Source organism: Theropithecus gelada, chromosome 9, assembly GCF_003255815.1.
Source record: "Theropithecus gelada isolate Dixy chromosome 9, Tgel_1.0, whole genome shotgun sequence".
In the NCBI taxonomy this organism is placed as follows: domain Eukaryota; kingdom Metazoa; phylum Chordata; class Mammalia; order Primates; family Cercopithecidae; genus Theropithecus; species Theropithecus gelada.
The window spans coordinates 105,998,914-106,012,530 of record NC_037677.1 but is presented as its reverse complement, the minus strand read 5'-3'; positions in this window follow the sequence as shown (position 1 = coordinate 106,012,530).

The following is a 13,617-nucleotide window of genomic DNA, read 5'->3' as shown; positions in this document are numbered from 1 at the left end:
AGTATCCAAGTGACCTCTTAAGCCCCTGCATCTTTTCTAGGGGATAACTCTTGAGAAATATTTTTTACTTTGACTCCAGATCTTTTCTGTGGGATTAGTCACAAGTTTCCTACAGTGGGAGCTTGCTTAAAACATCACCCTTTACCAGCCTTCCCTTCCTTGTTTCATTTTTCTCTACCCTCCATCTTTGTGTTTTCTGGAACCATCTCCCAAACAAACTATATTTACTAGAATTCTCTTCTCAGGGTCTGTTTCTGGGAAACACAAGCCGAGACAGCACCTGTGGCTTCCAATATAGAAGACAGTGTGTGGGACTAGAAGCAGTGAGGCGCTGCCTCTCACTGAGATGTTAAATTCTCCAAGAGGTGCATGAGAGAAGGGTTAAAATTGCTTTGGGGGAAGCAATTTTAGGAGGAGAGCACAGTGGGTACCAACATGCCTTCTCTGATCACTCCATCATAGCTGGAGTGAATGATCATTTCGTTTGTTTCGTTGTTGGCTTGATTTTAGGGACCGTGTTGTATGAAAAACTAAAACTTTGAATACTGAGACAACACTCAGAGTGGCATGCTTGGTGCTCCCACTGTGGGGAAGGGGATGGCACCATCACTCCTGTCTCTTGCTCCCTCCAGGGCACATGGCCACTGAGCCCATTGCCAGGGAGAAGTCCTCTCACTGTTTGAGTGGTTATCTGGGTCTCTCCTTCACACCACACCCAATTCCTCAAATAAGCATAGTTTGAAAATGAGGACTAGTCATATTGATTGCATTTGAATTTAGTCTCTATGACTTATTTTTCACCTCATTGAGATTCTTAGCCTCTCTAAGCCTCAATTTACTCATATATTAAAAGGGAATAATATTAGTGAACCTGCCATATGCTTGTTTTAGGGATTAAATAGAACAATATATCCAAACCTTTTAGCAAATGCCTAGCATTTGCTAAGGACCTGGTAAAAGCCAACTGTTGGTACTTTCCTGCTATTGATGCCTCTCCCCACTCCTAAGCCTCTCCCCTTTCTCACATTGCCCTGGATATTTAATTCAATTATTCACCTTGGCTACCAAGGCCTGAATGTTGGCAGGATATGTGATAAACAATTTCTTTCATTTAGCTTAGATCGCTGATAGTGTACTTCATCGACTTTTGCTCCATATTGCGATTTTAGGTAAATTTTTTGTGGCCTGTGCTGAGATTTATGTTTTATTTGAATGTATTTCTTTCTAAACTAGAAACTAGTGTTAAAATAAAGCAGATGGGCTGGGCGTGGTGACTCATGCCTGTAATTCCAGCACTTTGGGAAGCTGAGGTGGGTGGATCACCTGAGGTCAGGAGTTCAAGAGCAGCCTGACCAACATCGTGAAACCCCGTCTCTACTAAAAATACAAAAATTAGCTGGATGTGGTGGTAGATGCCTGTAATCCCAGCTACTCAGGAGGCTGAGGCAGGAGAATTGCTTCAACCAGGTGGTGGAATTTGCAGTGAGCTGAGATCATGTCATTGCACTCCAGCCTGGGCGATACAGCAACTCATCTCAATACATACACACACACACACATACATACATACATACATACATACATACAGCAAGTGACAGGATAAATGAAAGTCTTAAAGGTAACCTGGAGGACTTTTATCTTTCCAGGTGTCTCTCTCTTTCAATGCATTTTGACTCAACTAGGATTTACTTTTCTCTTGTTTCTAAAAAGAGATACATTTCCAGAAAGAGTGGTCAGATTATATAAGAGATGGAGAATGCACTGACTACGCTGAAGGAGATCCAGCCAGCAATGTGACAGGAGTCTTTACTTTTGCAATATACAAAGAGAGGCATCAGCTATACTTGGATTGCCTGAAACACTAATAATGCTATTTAATAAAAATATAGAATAGATCCAGGCGTCTCTATCAGATTTACTTTACAAAAATATTTTCCAGTTGCTGGATAATTTGAGTCTTCTTAAGAAAAGTTTGATTCAAGATCAGACTATCTTGTTCTATGCTAGCCTGGTGCTTACAAAATCTTATAAAGATGAAAATCTGGTTCACCTCTAGAGGAGGAAACAACATTCAGTAAATTAATAAATTGAGGGAAATAAAAGTTTGTTAAGTGAATTAATTAGATTCCATTCTGAATTATGTTGTGAAAGTTAATTAATCCATCTTTGATTTGGATTAATTATAGAAACATACCCTAAGTGGACTCCTGTTGTGAAATGATAAAATGTATGAAGCTAAAATACTGATGGAGAAAATCATCCTTTTTAAACTTAGCATCATTGCACACTTAAGATTTAATTAATGTAGACTATGTCACTGATATCAAATGACTGGCTTTGATTGACTGTACTGTGATGAGTGCATTTACTTATAGTTTTCTCTACTCCAGACTTGATCAAGTCATGGGATTCTTTCTGTGACACACATTCATGAGATTTTTGGCACCAGTCTTTGTGCTTGAGGATGATGCTGCTGAGATATGGAAGTGTGTGACTTTGCAGGTGGGTGCTCACATATTCTTTTCATCTTGTCATGTGGCTACCCTTTTCTGTAGTCAGAGATGCTGTTTTAGGGCCCTTGTTTATAGCTAACATTGCATAAATGCTTGCATTCTTGATCGACACTTCTGATTATTCAGACTCAATAGCTTCAAACATCTTATTTTCATATTACTTTGGCCAGCTCATTTCTGTGTACTCCCACACCTGTCTTTCCTTATGATTCTACACTGGTATTTGTCGTCAAGATATCTTGAAGGCATTCTTTTTCACTTGACTGCTGACACAACACAGCCGTTTGCATTTAAATGCAACGGGAGGAGAAACCATGGTCCACACCCTGGTGGCTTATGTCACCCACTATGTATCCCCTCTTTCACTGGTTGGAAGAAGGCTAAAATCAAACTGCAGTCCAGAGTGTGTGTGATAAAGATGATAATCCTTTATAAAATAAAGTTAAGTATTAAAAGAAAAATAAATAAGTTTTGTGGTCCCATGAGCTATATCTTTATATTTTTCACCCCTTTCGGTCATTTCACAGCTCACTGCATAGCTCAATGTTCATCACCTTGGCAGGGTAGGCAGTCAACAGGACAAACATAGATCTCACAAATGGGCCTTTGTTTATGTCAGAAAAATCTTCTACCTTAAGCTTGAAATTTTTTTTATTTTTTACTTTTATTATTTTTATTTTACTTTAAATTCTGGGATACATGTGCAGAATGTGCAGGTTTTTCACATAGGTATACATATGCCATGGTGGTTTGCTGTACCAGTCAACCCATCATCTAGGTGTTAAGCCCTGCATGGTTAGGTATTTGTCCTAGTGCTCTCCTCCCCTTGCCCTCCATCCCCTGACAGGCCCTGGTATGTGTTGTTCCCCTCTCTATGTCCATGTGTTCTCATTGTTCAACTCCCACTTATGAGTGAGAACATGCGGTGTTTGGTTTACTGTTCCTGTGTTAATTTGCTGAGAATGATGGTTTCCAGCTTCATCCATGTCCCTGCAAAGGACTTGAACTCATTCTTTTTTATGGCTGCATAGTCCATGGTGTATATGTGCCACATTTTTTAAGCTTTGAAATTTTGTCACACACTATTTGGTGGTGACATACGTACCTAGGTGCTATGGATGCCCTACAGTCTTTTTGGAAAGTCTACAAGGTGTTTGATAGCTCCCAGCTGTGGCTAAGGACCGGCGATCTAACTTCTCTTTTCTCTTCTCCCCAACATTCTGTATGATGTAGATTTTTTCCATCATTTTCTTTGGCCTTAAGAACAACTGGTCTCCCCTGAGGGCCTGTTTTTTTCCTGAAAGTATCTTTGTCCTATGGCCTGTCATCTGGTTTTCCTACCAATACCTTAACCCAGGAAAAAATTAAAGGCAGGAGGGAGGAAAGTATAGAGACATTTGATTAAGGCACCTGAATTTTTATATTGGGGCTGACATTTGATTAAGTCACCTGAATTTTATAATGGGGTTTTATATTGGGTTGGTCACAGACATGCTTCTGATTGAAACATAAATCCTCTAAGAAGCATTCCTGGTGTTTGTGGTGCCCATTTGTCTTAATGTGGTTAGACTGCCATAGCAGAATCTCACAGGCTGGGAGGCATAAACAAGAGGAATTTATTTATCACAATTTTAGAGACCGGGAAGTCCAAGATCAAGGTACCAGCCAAGAAGGTTTCATTCTAAGGCTTCTCTGCTCATCTTGTAGGCAACTGCTAGCTCTCTGTGAGATGCCATGACCTCTTCTTTGTGAGAGTGTTCGGAGAGAGAAAGAGAAAACCCTCTGGTGTCTCTTCTTATAAGGGCACTAGTTCCATCCAGAGGGCCCCATGTTTATAATTTCATCTAATCCTAATCGCATCCCAAAAGTTCTATCTCCAAATAACCATCACATTGAGAATTAGGGCTCCAATATATTAATGTTGGAGGGACACAGACATTCAGTCCTTAACAACATTGTTTGCCCAGGAAGCCTTTATGGACATTTGCAGGGGCCTAAAATCTAGACTCTGCTCTGGGAAACAGGTAGAGATGGAGGGGGGGCAGGAGTGGGGCTTGAGTTACTAAATAAATGACCTATATAGCATTAAAACAGTCACCCCAGACTCATTACACTCTTTTGTAAAATCCTATTAGTCTGAAATGAAGAATTCTAGAGAAAATCAGATTCCAGTCAGAAAAGATTAATAACTCATTCTGCCTCCAAAGAACAGAGCACTTGCAAATAGCTCTGAAAATTTCACATCTGATGGTTCAGACAGAGGCTAGTGAAAAGTATAATTGCTTCATTTGTCACCCATTCCCCCCGCCCCATTCTTCTCCTCCTAATTTGTCTTTCTATGACCCTTCCTCATTTCACTTTACCTGGAAGACGCCTCTTATTCCTCATTCCTGATTTGACTTGCTTTGAATATGGCATTGCTTTTCAGGGAGCAAAGGCTGGTTTAGGTTCTAAGTGGAAACTGTACATGGCATTTCTCATTGCCACTGCTCACCTCCAGGGAGGCTCCTGAAGGGCTCCTCTGACTCAGCATGGCCTGTGGAACTCCTCTTCTCTCTCAAAATGGCTGCTTCTTCTGTATTTGTCATCTTAGAGAATGACAACACTTTCTCCTTAGCCATCCACGCCAGAGGCTTTCTTTCCAGTCCTACTCCTTTTCTCAACTCCTGCATCTGATTGTTCATCAAATCATATCACTTAGATTCTTGTGATGCTCCCTCTGTGATCACACACTCTATCCTCCACCTACTGCCTACGTTCTCACCTTCTATTTCTCTAGTCAGGATTAACAGCTTACTAGCTGGTCTCTGTGCTTTCAGACTTGCCCATTTCCAATATATCTTCCACACTTTTGCTAAAATTCACATGTAATTATGCCTCTTCCTTGTAACAATCTTCTAGGAGTGATTTTGAGGCTCACTGGATAGAGCTTAAACTCCTAGGTGGGCATACAATGCTCATGATGCTCCAGCCCTAGGTGCTTTCTGGCTTCACATTGTCTGTGTCACTCTCATGTATCATTTCTGCTGTCACCACATTGAGCCGCTTATGCTTTCTCAAAACATCACGTTTCACCAAACTCTGCCCTCGTGTGTGTTGTCCTCTCTGCCTGGAAAGTTTCTCACTTCCTTATCCAGCAAATCTACACTGAGACTTCAAGACAGGTCAAATGTCACCTTCTTTTGGAAATGCTTCTCCACAACTATTCTCTTTTCCTTTTCTTTCTCACTCTCTCCATCTAAATGAGTTAACTACTCTTCCTTTGTATCTTACTTGTTGCTCTATACCAAACGATTTTGTAATCTGGAATTTTCATGATTTTCCACAGGACTCTGAGATTACTGATGAAAGGAACCCTGGTGTCTGTTATAGAGGCAGTAATAAAATACGTTTATTAAGTGAGTAAATAAACAATTAATGAGTGAAAAATGAAGAAAATGTACTTGCATAAACTGTTACTGAATGGTCAAAGATTTCTTGTTTTTCTTTTTTATTTTTATATGTTTATTCAGCATCTTATCTCTCCCTTTGATTTGACGAACTTTATTTCTGAAAGATTTGTAAGAGTCCAGATTATCTCTCCCCTCTGAGGAACAATGGACAAAAAACTAAGTACTTCCCTGAGGTAAAAGAATAGGATCAGAGTACCAAATACTGGTTTCAGTGATTTTCTACTGTAAATAATAGCCTTGCAGATTACTGTCCTATCAGAAAAATGTAATCCCTTTGGGATTTGAGAGAATGGAAGCATACCTAGGCAATGAAGAATCAAACACCTGAAATGTATTCTCCTCCACTAGTACATTTTTTTTTCTTACTATGAAAAATAGGCTGTTTGTTGTTATGTTTATATGATTATCTCATGGCGCATAGAATAATTTGAGTAGAAATGCATAGAAATATAAGAAATATAGAAATAGAATAGAAATGCATAAAAATATAGGAAAGAGTCTAAAAACTCACTTGGAATTCTACCACTGTTGAGGGTCCATCCAAAGATGGGCAAATAGGAACAGCTCCGGTCTGCAGCTCCCAGCATGATTGATGCAGAAGATGGGGGATTTCTGCATTTCCAGCTGTGGTACCTGGTTCATCTCATTGGGACTGGTTGGACAGTGGGTGCAGCCTATGGAGGGCGAGCCAAAGCAGGGTATGGCATCGCCTCATGTGGGAAGCACAAGAGTTTGGGGGATTTCCCTTTCCTAGCCAAGGGAAGCCATGACAGACTGTACCTGGAATAATGGGACACTCCCACCCAAACACTGTGCTTTTTCCATGGTCTTAGCAACCGGCAGACCAGGAGATTCTCTCCTGTGCCTGGCTTGGCGGGTCCCATGCTCACAGAGCCTTGCTCACTACTAGCGCAGCAGTCTGAGATCGACCTGTGAGGCTGCAGTCTGGTGGGAGGAGGGTCATCTGCCATTGCTGAGGCTTGAGTAAGTAGAGTAAGTAAACAAAACAGCCAGGAAACTCGAACTGAGTGGAGCCCACCACAGCTCAGGGCCTACCGCCTCTATGGACTCCACCTCTGTGGGAAGGGCATAGCTGAACAAAAGGCAGCAGAAACTTCTGCAGACTTAAACACCCCTGTCTGACAGTTCTGAAGAGCTGGGAGAGCAGTGGTTTTCCCAGCATGGTGGTTAAGCTCTGAGAACAAACAGACTGCCTCCTCAAGTGGTTCCTTGACCCACATGTAGCCTGACTGGGAGACACTTCCCAGTAGGGGCTGACAGACACCTTGTACAGGTGGGTGCCCCTCTGGGACGAAGCTTCCAGAGGAAAGATCAGGCAGCAATATTTGCTATTCTGCAATATTTGCTGTTCTGCAGCCTCTGCTGGTGATACCCAGGAAAACAGGATCTGGAGTGGACCTCCAGCAAAATACAACAGACCTGCAGCTGAGGGACCTGACTGTTAGAAGGAAAACTAACAAACCGAAAGGAATAGCATCAACATCAATAAAAAGGACATCCACACCAAAACCCCATCTGTAGGTCACCATGATCAAAGACCAAAGGTAGATAAAACCACAAAGATGGAGAGAAACCAGAGCAGAAAAGCTGAAAATTCTAAAACCAAGAGAACCTCTTCTCCTCCAAAGGATTGCAGCTCCTCACCAGCATTGGAACAAAGCTGGATGAAGAATGACTTTGATGAGTTGACAGTAGTAGGCTTCAGAAGGTCGGTGATAACAAACTCATCTGAGCTAAAGGAGCATGTTCTAACCCATTGCAGGGAAGCTAAAAACCTTGAAAAAAGATTAGACGAATGGCTAACTAGAATAAACAGTGTAGAGAAGACCTTAAATGACCCGATGGAGCTGAAAACCATGGCGCCAGAACTTCGTGACACATGCACAAGCTTCAGTAGCCAATTCGATCAAGTGGAAGAAAGGATATAAGTGATTGAAGATCGAGTTAATGAAATAAAGTGAGAAGACAGGATTAGAGAAAAAAGAGTAAAAAGAAATAAACAAAGCCTCCAAGAAATATGGGACTATGTGAAAAGACCAAATCTACGTTTGATTGGTGTACCTGAAAGTGATGGGGAGAATGGAACCAAGCTGGAAAACACTCTTCAGGATATTATCCAGGAGAACTTCCCCAACCTAGCAAGGCAGGCCAACTTTCAAATTCAGGAAATACAGAGAACACCACAAAGATACTCCTTGAGAAGAGCAACCCCAAGACACATAACTGTCAGATTTACCAAGGTTGAAATGAAGGAAAAAATGTTAAGGGCAGCCAGATGGAAAGGTTGGGTTACTCACAAAGGGAAGCCCATCAGACAAACAGCTAGCTGGCACCATTCCTTCTGAAACTATTCCAATCAAAAGAAAAAGAGAGAATCCTCCCTAACTCATTTTATGAGACCAGTATCATCCTGATACCAAAGCCTGGCAGAGACACAACAAAATGAGAATTTTAGACCAATATCCCTGATGAATATTGATGTGAAAATCCTCATTAAAATACTGGCAAACCGAATCCAGCAGCACATCAAAAAGCTTATCCACCATGATCCAGTCAGCTTCATCCCTTGGATGCGAGGCTTGTTCAGCATACACAAATCAATGAATGTAATCCATCACATATACAGAACCAATGCCAAAAACCACATGATTATCACAATAGATGCAGAAAAGGCCTTCAACAAAATTCAACAGCCCTTCATGCTAAAAACTCTCAATAAAATAGGTATTGATGGAACGTATCTCAAAATAAGAAGAGCTATTTATGACAAAACCACAGCCAATGTCATACTGAATGGGCAAAAGCTGGAAGGATTCCTTTTGAAAACCAGAACAAGACAAGGATGCCCTCTCTCACTACTCCTGGTGTTGGAAGTTCTGTCCGGGCAATCAGGCAAGAGAAAGAAATAAAAGGTATTCAGTTAGGAAAGGAGAAAGTCAAATTGTCCCTGTTTGCAGATGACATGATTGTATATTTGGAAAACCACATCATCTCAGCCCCAAATCTCCTCAAGCTGATAAGCAACTTCAGCAAAGTCTCAGAATACAAAATCAATGTGCAAAAATCACAAGCGTTCCTATACAGCAATAATAGAGAGCCCAATCATGAGTGAACTCCCATTCACAATTGCTACAAAGAAAATAAAATACCTAGGAGTCCAATTTTCAAGGGATGTGAAGGACATCTTCAAGGAGAACTACACACCACTGCTCAATGAAATAAAAGAGGACACAAACAAACGGAAGAACATTCCATGTTCATGGATAGGAAGAATAAATATCGTGAAAATGGCCATACTGCCCAAGGTAATTTATAGATTCAATGCCATCCCATCAAGCTACCAATGACTTTCTTCACAGAATTGGAAAAAACTACTTTGAAGTTCATATGGAACCAAAAAAGAGCCCGCATTGCCAAGACTATCCTAAGCAAGAAGAACAAAGCTGGAGGCATCATGCTACCTGACTTCAAATTATACTACAAGACTACAGTAATCAAAACAGCATGGTACTGGTACTAAAACAGATATATAGACCAATGGAACAGAACAGAGGCCTCAGAAATAACACCACACATCTACAACCATCTGATCTTTGATAAACCTGACAAAAACAAGAAATGGGGAAAGGATACCTTATTTAATAAATGGTGCTGGGAAAACTGGCTAGCCATATGTGGAAAGCTGAAACTGGATCCCTTCCTTACACCTTATACAAAAATTAATTCAAGATGGATCAAAGGCTTAAATGTTAGACCTAAAACCATAAAAGCCCTGGAGGAAAACCTAGGCAATACCATTCAGGACATAGGCATGGGCAAGGACGTCATGACTAAAACACCAAAAGTAATGGCAACAAAAGCCAAAACAGACAAATTGGATCTAATTAAACTAAAGAGCTTTTGCATGGCAAAAGAAACTACCATCAGAGTGAACAGGCAACCTACAGAATGGGAGAAATTTTTTGGAATCTACCCATCTGACAAAGGGCTAATATCCAGAAACTACAAAAAACTTAAATTTACAAGAAAAAAAACAACCCCATCAAAAAGTGGGCAAAGGATATAAACAAACACTTCTCAAAAAAGAAATTTATTTAGCCAACAGATGATGAGCAAAACATGCTCATCATCACTGGTCATCAGAGAAATGCAAATCAAAACCACAATGGGATACCATCTCACACCAGTTAGAATGGCGATCATTAAAAGGTCAGAAAACGATAGATGTTGGAGAAGTTGTGAAGAAATAGGGACACTTTTACACTGTTGGTGGGAGTGTAAATTAGTTCAACCATTGTGGAAGACAGTGTGGCAATTCCTCAAGGATTTAGAATTAGAAATACCATTGGACCCAGCAATCACATTACTGGGTATATACCCAAAGGATTATAAATCATGCTGCTATAAAGACACGTGCACATGTATGTTTATTGTGGCACTATTCACAGCAGCAAAAACTTGGAACCAACCTAAATGTCCATCAATGACAGACTGGATTAAGAAAATGTCACATGTATACACCATGGAATACTATGCAGCCATAAAAAAGGATGAGTTCGTGTTCTATGCAGGGCATGGATGAAGCTGGAAACCATCATTCTCAGCAAACTATCACAAGGATAGGAAACCAAACACCTTGTGTTCTCACTCATATGTAGGAATTGAACAATGAGAACACACGGACACAGGGAAGGGAACATCACACACCGGGGCCTGTTGGGGAGTAGAGGGCTGGGGAAGGGATAGCAGTAGGAGAAATACCTAATGTAAATGACAAGTTTATGGGTGCAGCAAACCAACATGGCACATGTATACCTACGTAACAAACCTGCACATTATGCTCATGTACCCTAGAACTTAAAGTATAATAAAAAAGAGAAAAAAAAGAAAGAAATTCTACCCCTGTTAAATGGTCCCATTAACTACTTGTTGACATTTTTGCATATTCTTTGTGTACATATACATACACATATATTGTTGACATGGATGAGATTATTATAGGCATGCTATATTTATTTTGGGATACGTTTCTAAAAATTCGGTTTTTTGTTTTCATAGTTCCCTGCTTCTCTTCTGCGTAGTCATTCATCTGCATCAACATTTCCTTGCATTCCAGGTTACACATAACAAAGACCTGTATCAGGCACTGGACTGAAGGACAGGGAGGCAAGAATAAATAATTAAATACATAAACAAGAAAACAAATATTGTCATTTTCTTTATGAAAAAACATATTCTAGAAATCCCTTCTAGCTTCTTGATACAGATTTAATTCTTTGTCTTATTAGTTTAGACCCTAGGAATCTGTTGTAATATTTGTTAATTTGTTTAGATTTTGATTGGGCTTTGGGTTGGCTACTTGGAACAACAGCCATGAATATCATTGAATATGCGATCATTACATTCCCACGAACTTTTACTTCCATTTCTATGAGATGGATGCCAAGAAGGGACACTGATGGGTAAATGTTTATTTATATTTTTTACTTTAAAAGGTAGAGCAAAGTTGATCTCTAAAAGAACTGCTATTCACATTTCTATTTAGGGAGTATTTTAGGGATCCTCATTTCAACATTCTCACAGTAAGTAGCTGTTTTTAAAGCTGTTTTTTAAAAGTTAAGCCCACTTTAACTTTTTACCAGCCTAGTGGATCTAAAATGATGCCTTATTAATTCTAAAATCTATATTTATCTGATGGTTTTATAAAGGACAGTTCCCCTGCACGTGGTCCCTTGCCTGCTGCCATGTAAGATGTGCCTTTGCTTTTCCTTTTCCTTCCATCATGATTGTGATGCTTCCCCAGCCATGTGGAACTGTGAGCCAATTAAACCTATTTTTCTTTATAAATTACCCAGTCTCAGATATTTCTTCATAGCAGTATAAAAATGGACTAATACAGGAGTTTTGTCCGATCATATTCTTTCTGCTTTAATAACTTCTTTAAACAATTCTTAAAGAGTAGGTCTGCTGGAAGTAATTCCCATAGCCTTTGCTTATCTGAGAAAATCTTTTTTTTTGCCTTCCTTTTTTTTCTTAAGTAATTTCAACATTTATTTTAGATTCACAGTGTACATGTGCAAGTTATTTACATGGGTATATTTCATGATGCTGAGGTTTGGGGTACAAATGAGCCCATCATCCAGGTAGTAAGCACAGTACTCAAGACTTAGTTTTTCAACCATTGCCCTTCTATCTCCCTTCCCCTTTAGTAGTCCTCAGTGTCTATTGTTGCCATCTTTATATCCATGAGCAGCTAGTGGTTAGTACCCACTTATAAGTGAGAACATGTGATATTTGGTTTTCTGATCCTACATTAATTCACTTAGGATAATAGCCTCCAGCTGCATCTATGTTGCTGTAAAGGACGTGATTTCATTCCTTTGTATGACTGCATAGTATTTCATGGTGTGTATGTACCAAATTTTCTTTATCCAGTCCACCATTAATAGGCATCTAGTTTAATCTACAGATTCAATGCTATTCCTATCAAACTACCAATGTCATATTTCACAGAATTGGAAAAATAGTGTTCTAAAATTTATATGGAACCAAAAAAGAGCCTGAATAGCTAGAGCAATCCTAAACAGAAAGAAAAAAGCCAGAGGCATCACATTACGTGACTTCAAACTATACTATAAGATTATAGTAACCAAAACAGCATGATACTGGTACAAAAACAGATACACAGTCCAATGGAACAAAATACAGCAGGGGTCCCCTGGGCCACAGACTGATAACAGTCTGTGGGCTTTTAGGAACCAGACTGCACAGCAGGAGGTGAGCAGGCAAGTAAGCATTACTGCCTGAGCCCCACCACCTGTCAGATCAGCAGGGGCATCAGATTCTCATAGGAGCATGAACCCACTTGTGAACTGTGCATGTGGGGAATCTAGATTGTGAGCTCCTTATGAGAATCTAACTAATGCCTGATGATCTGAGGTGGAACAGTTTCATCCCCAAACCATACTCCCACCTGCCCTCTACCCCATCTGTGGAAAATTGTCTTCCACAGAACTGGTCCCTGGTGCCAAAAATGTTGGGGACAGCTGGAAAAGAGAACCCAGAAATAAAGCTGCGCTCTTATAATCATCTGAACATCGACAAAGTCGACAAAAACAATTAATGGGAAAGGACTCCATTTCAATAAATGGCCCTGGGATAGCTTGCTAGTCACATACAGAAGAGTGAACCTGGACTCCTACCTTTCACCATATACAAAATTGACTCAAGATGGATTACAGATTTAAATGTAAGACCTAACTGTAAGAATTCTAGAAGAAAATCTTGGAAACACCGTTCCAGACATCGGTCTTGGAAAAGAATTTATGACTAAGGACTGAAAAGTTATAACAAAAACAAAAATTTCCTTCCTCTTTGAAAGGCATTTTAAACATTCACTTCCCTCCCTCCCTTGTTTTCTTGTTATCGTCTACCAACCACTTATCTGTTCTCAATTTCTATAATGTTGTTATTTAAAAAATGTTCTGTAAATAGAATCATTCAGTAAGTAACCTTCTGGAGTTGATTTATTCAGTTAGTAAAATTTCTTGGGCATTCATCCAGGTTATTGTGTGTATTGAATTTGTTCCTTTATATTGCTGAGTAGTATTCCATGGTATGAATGTACCACA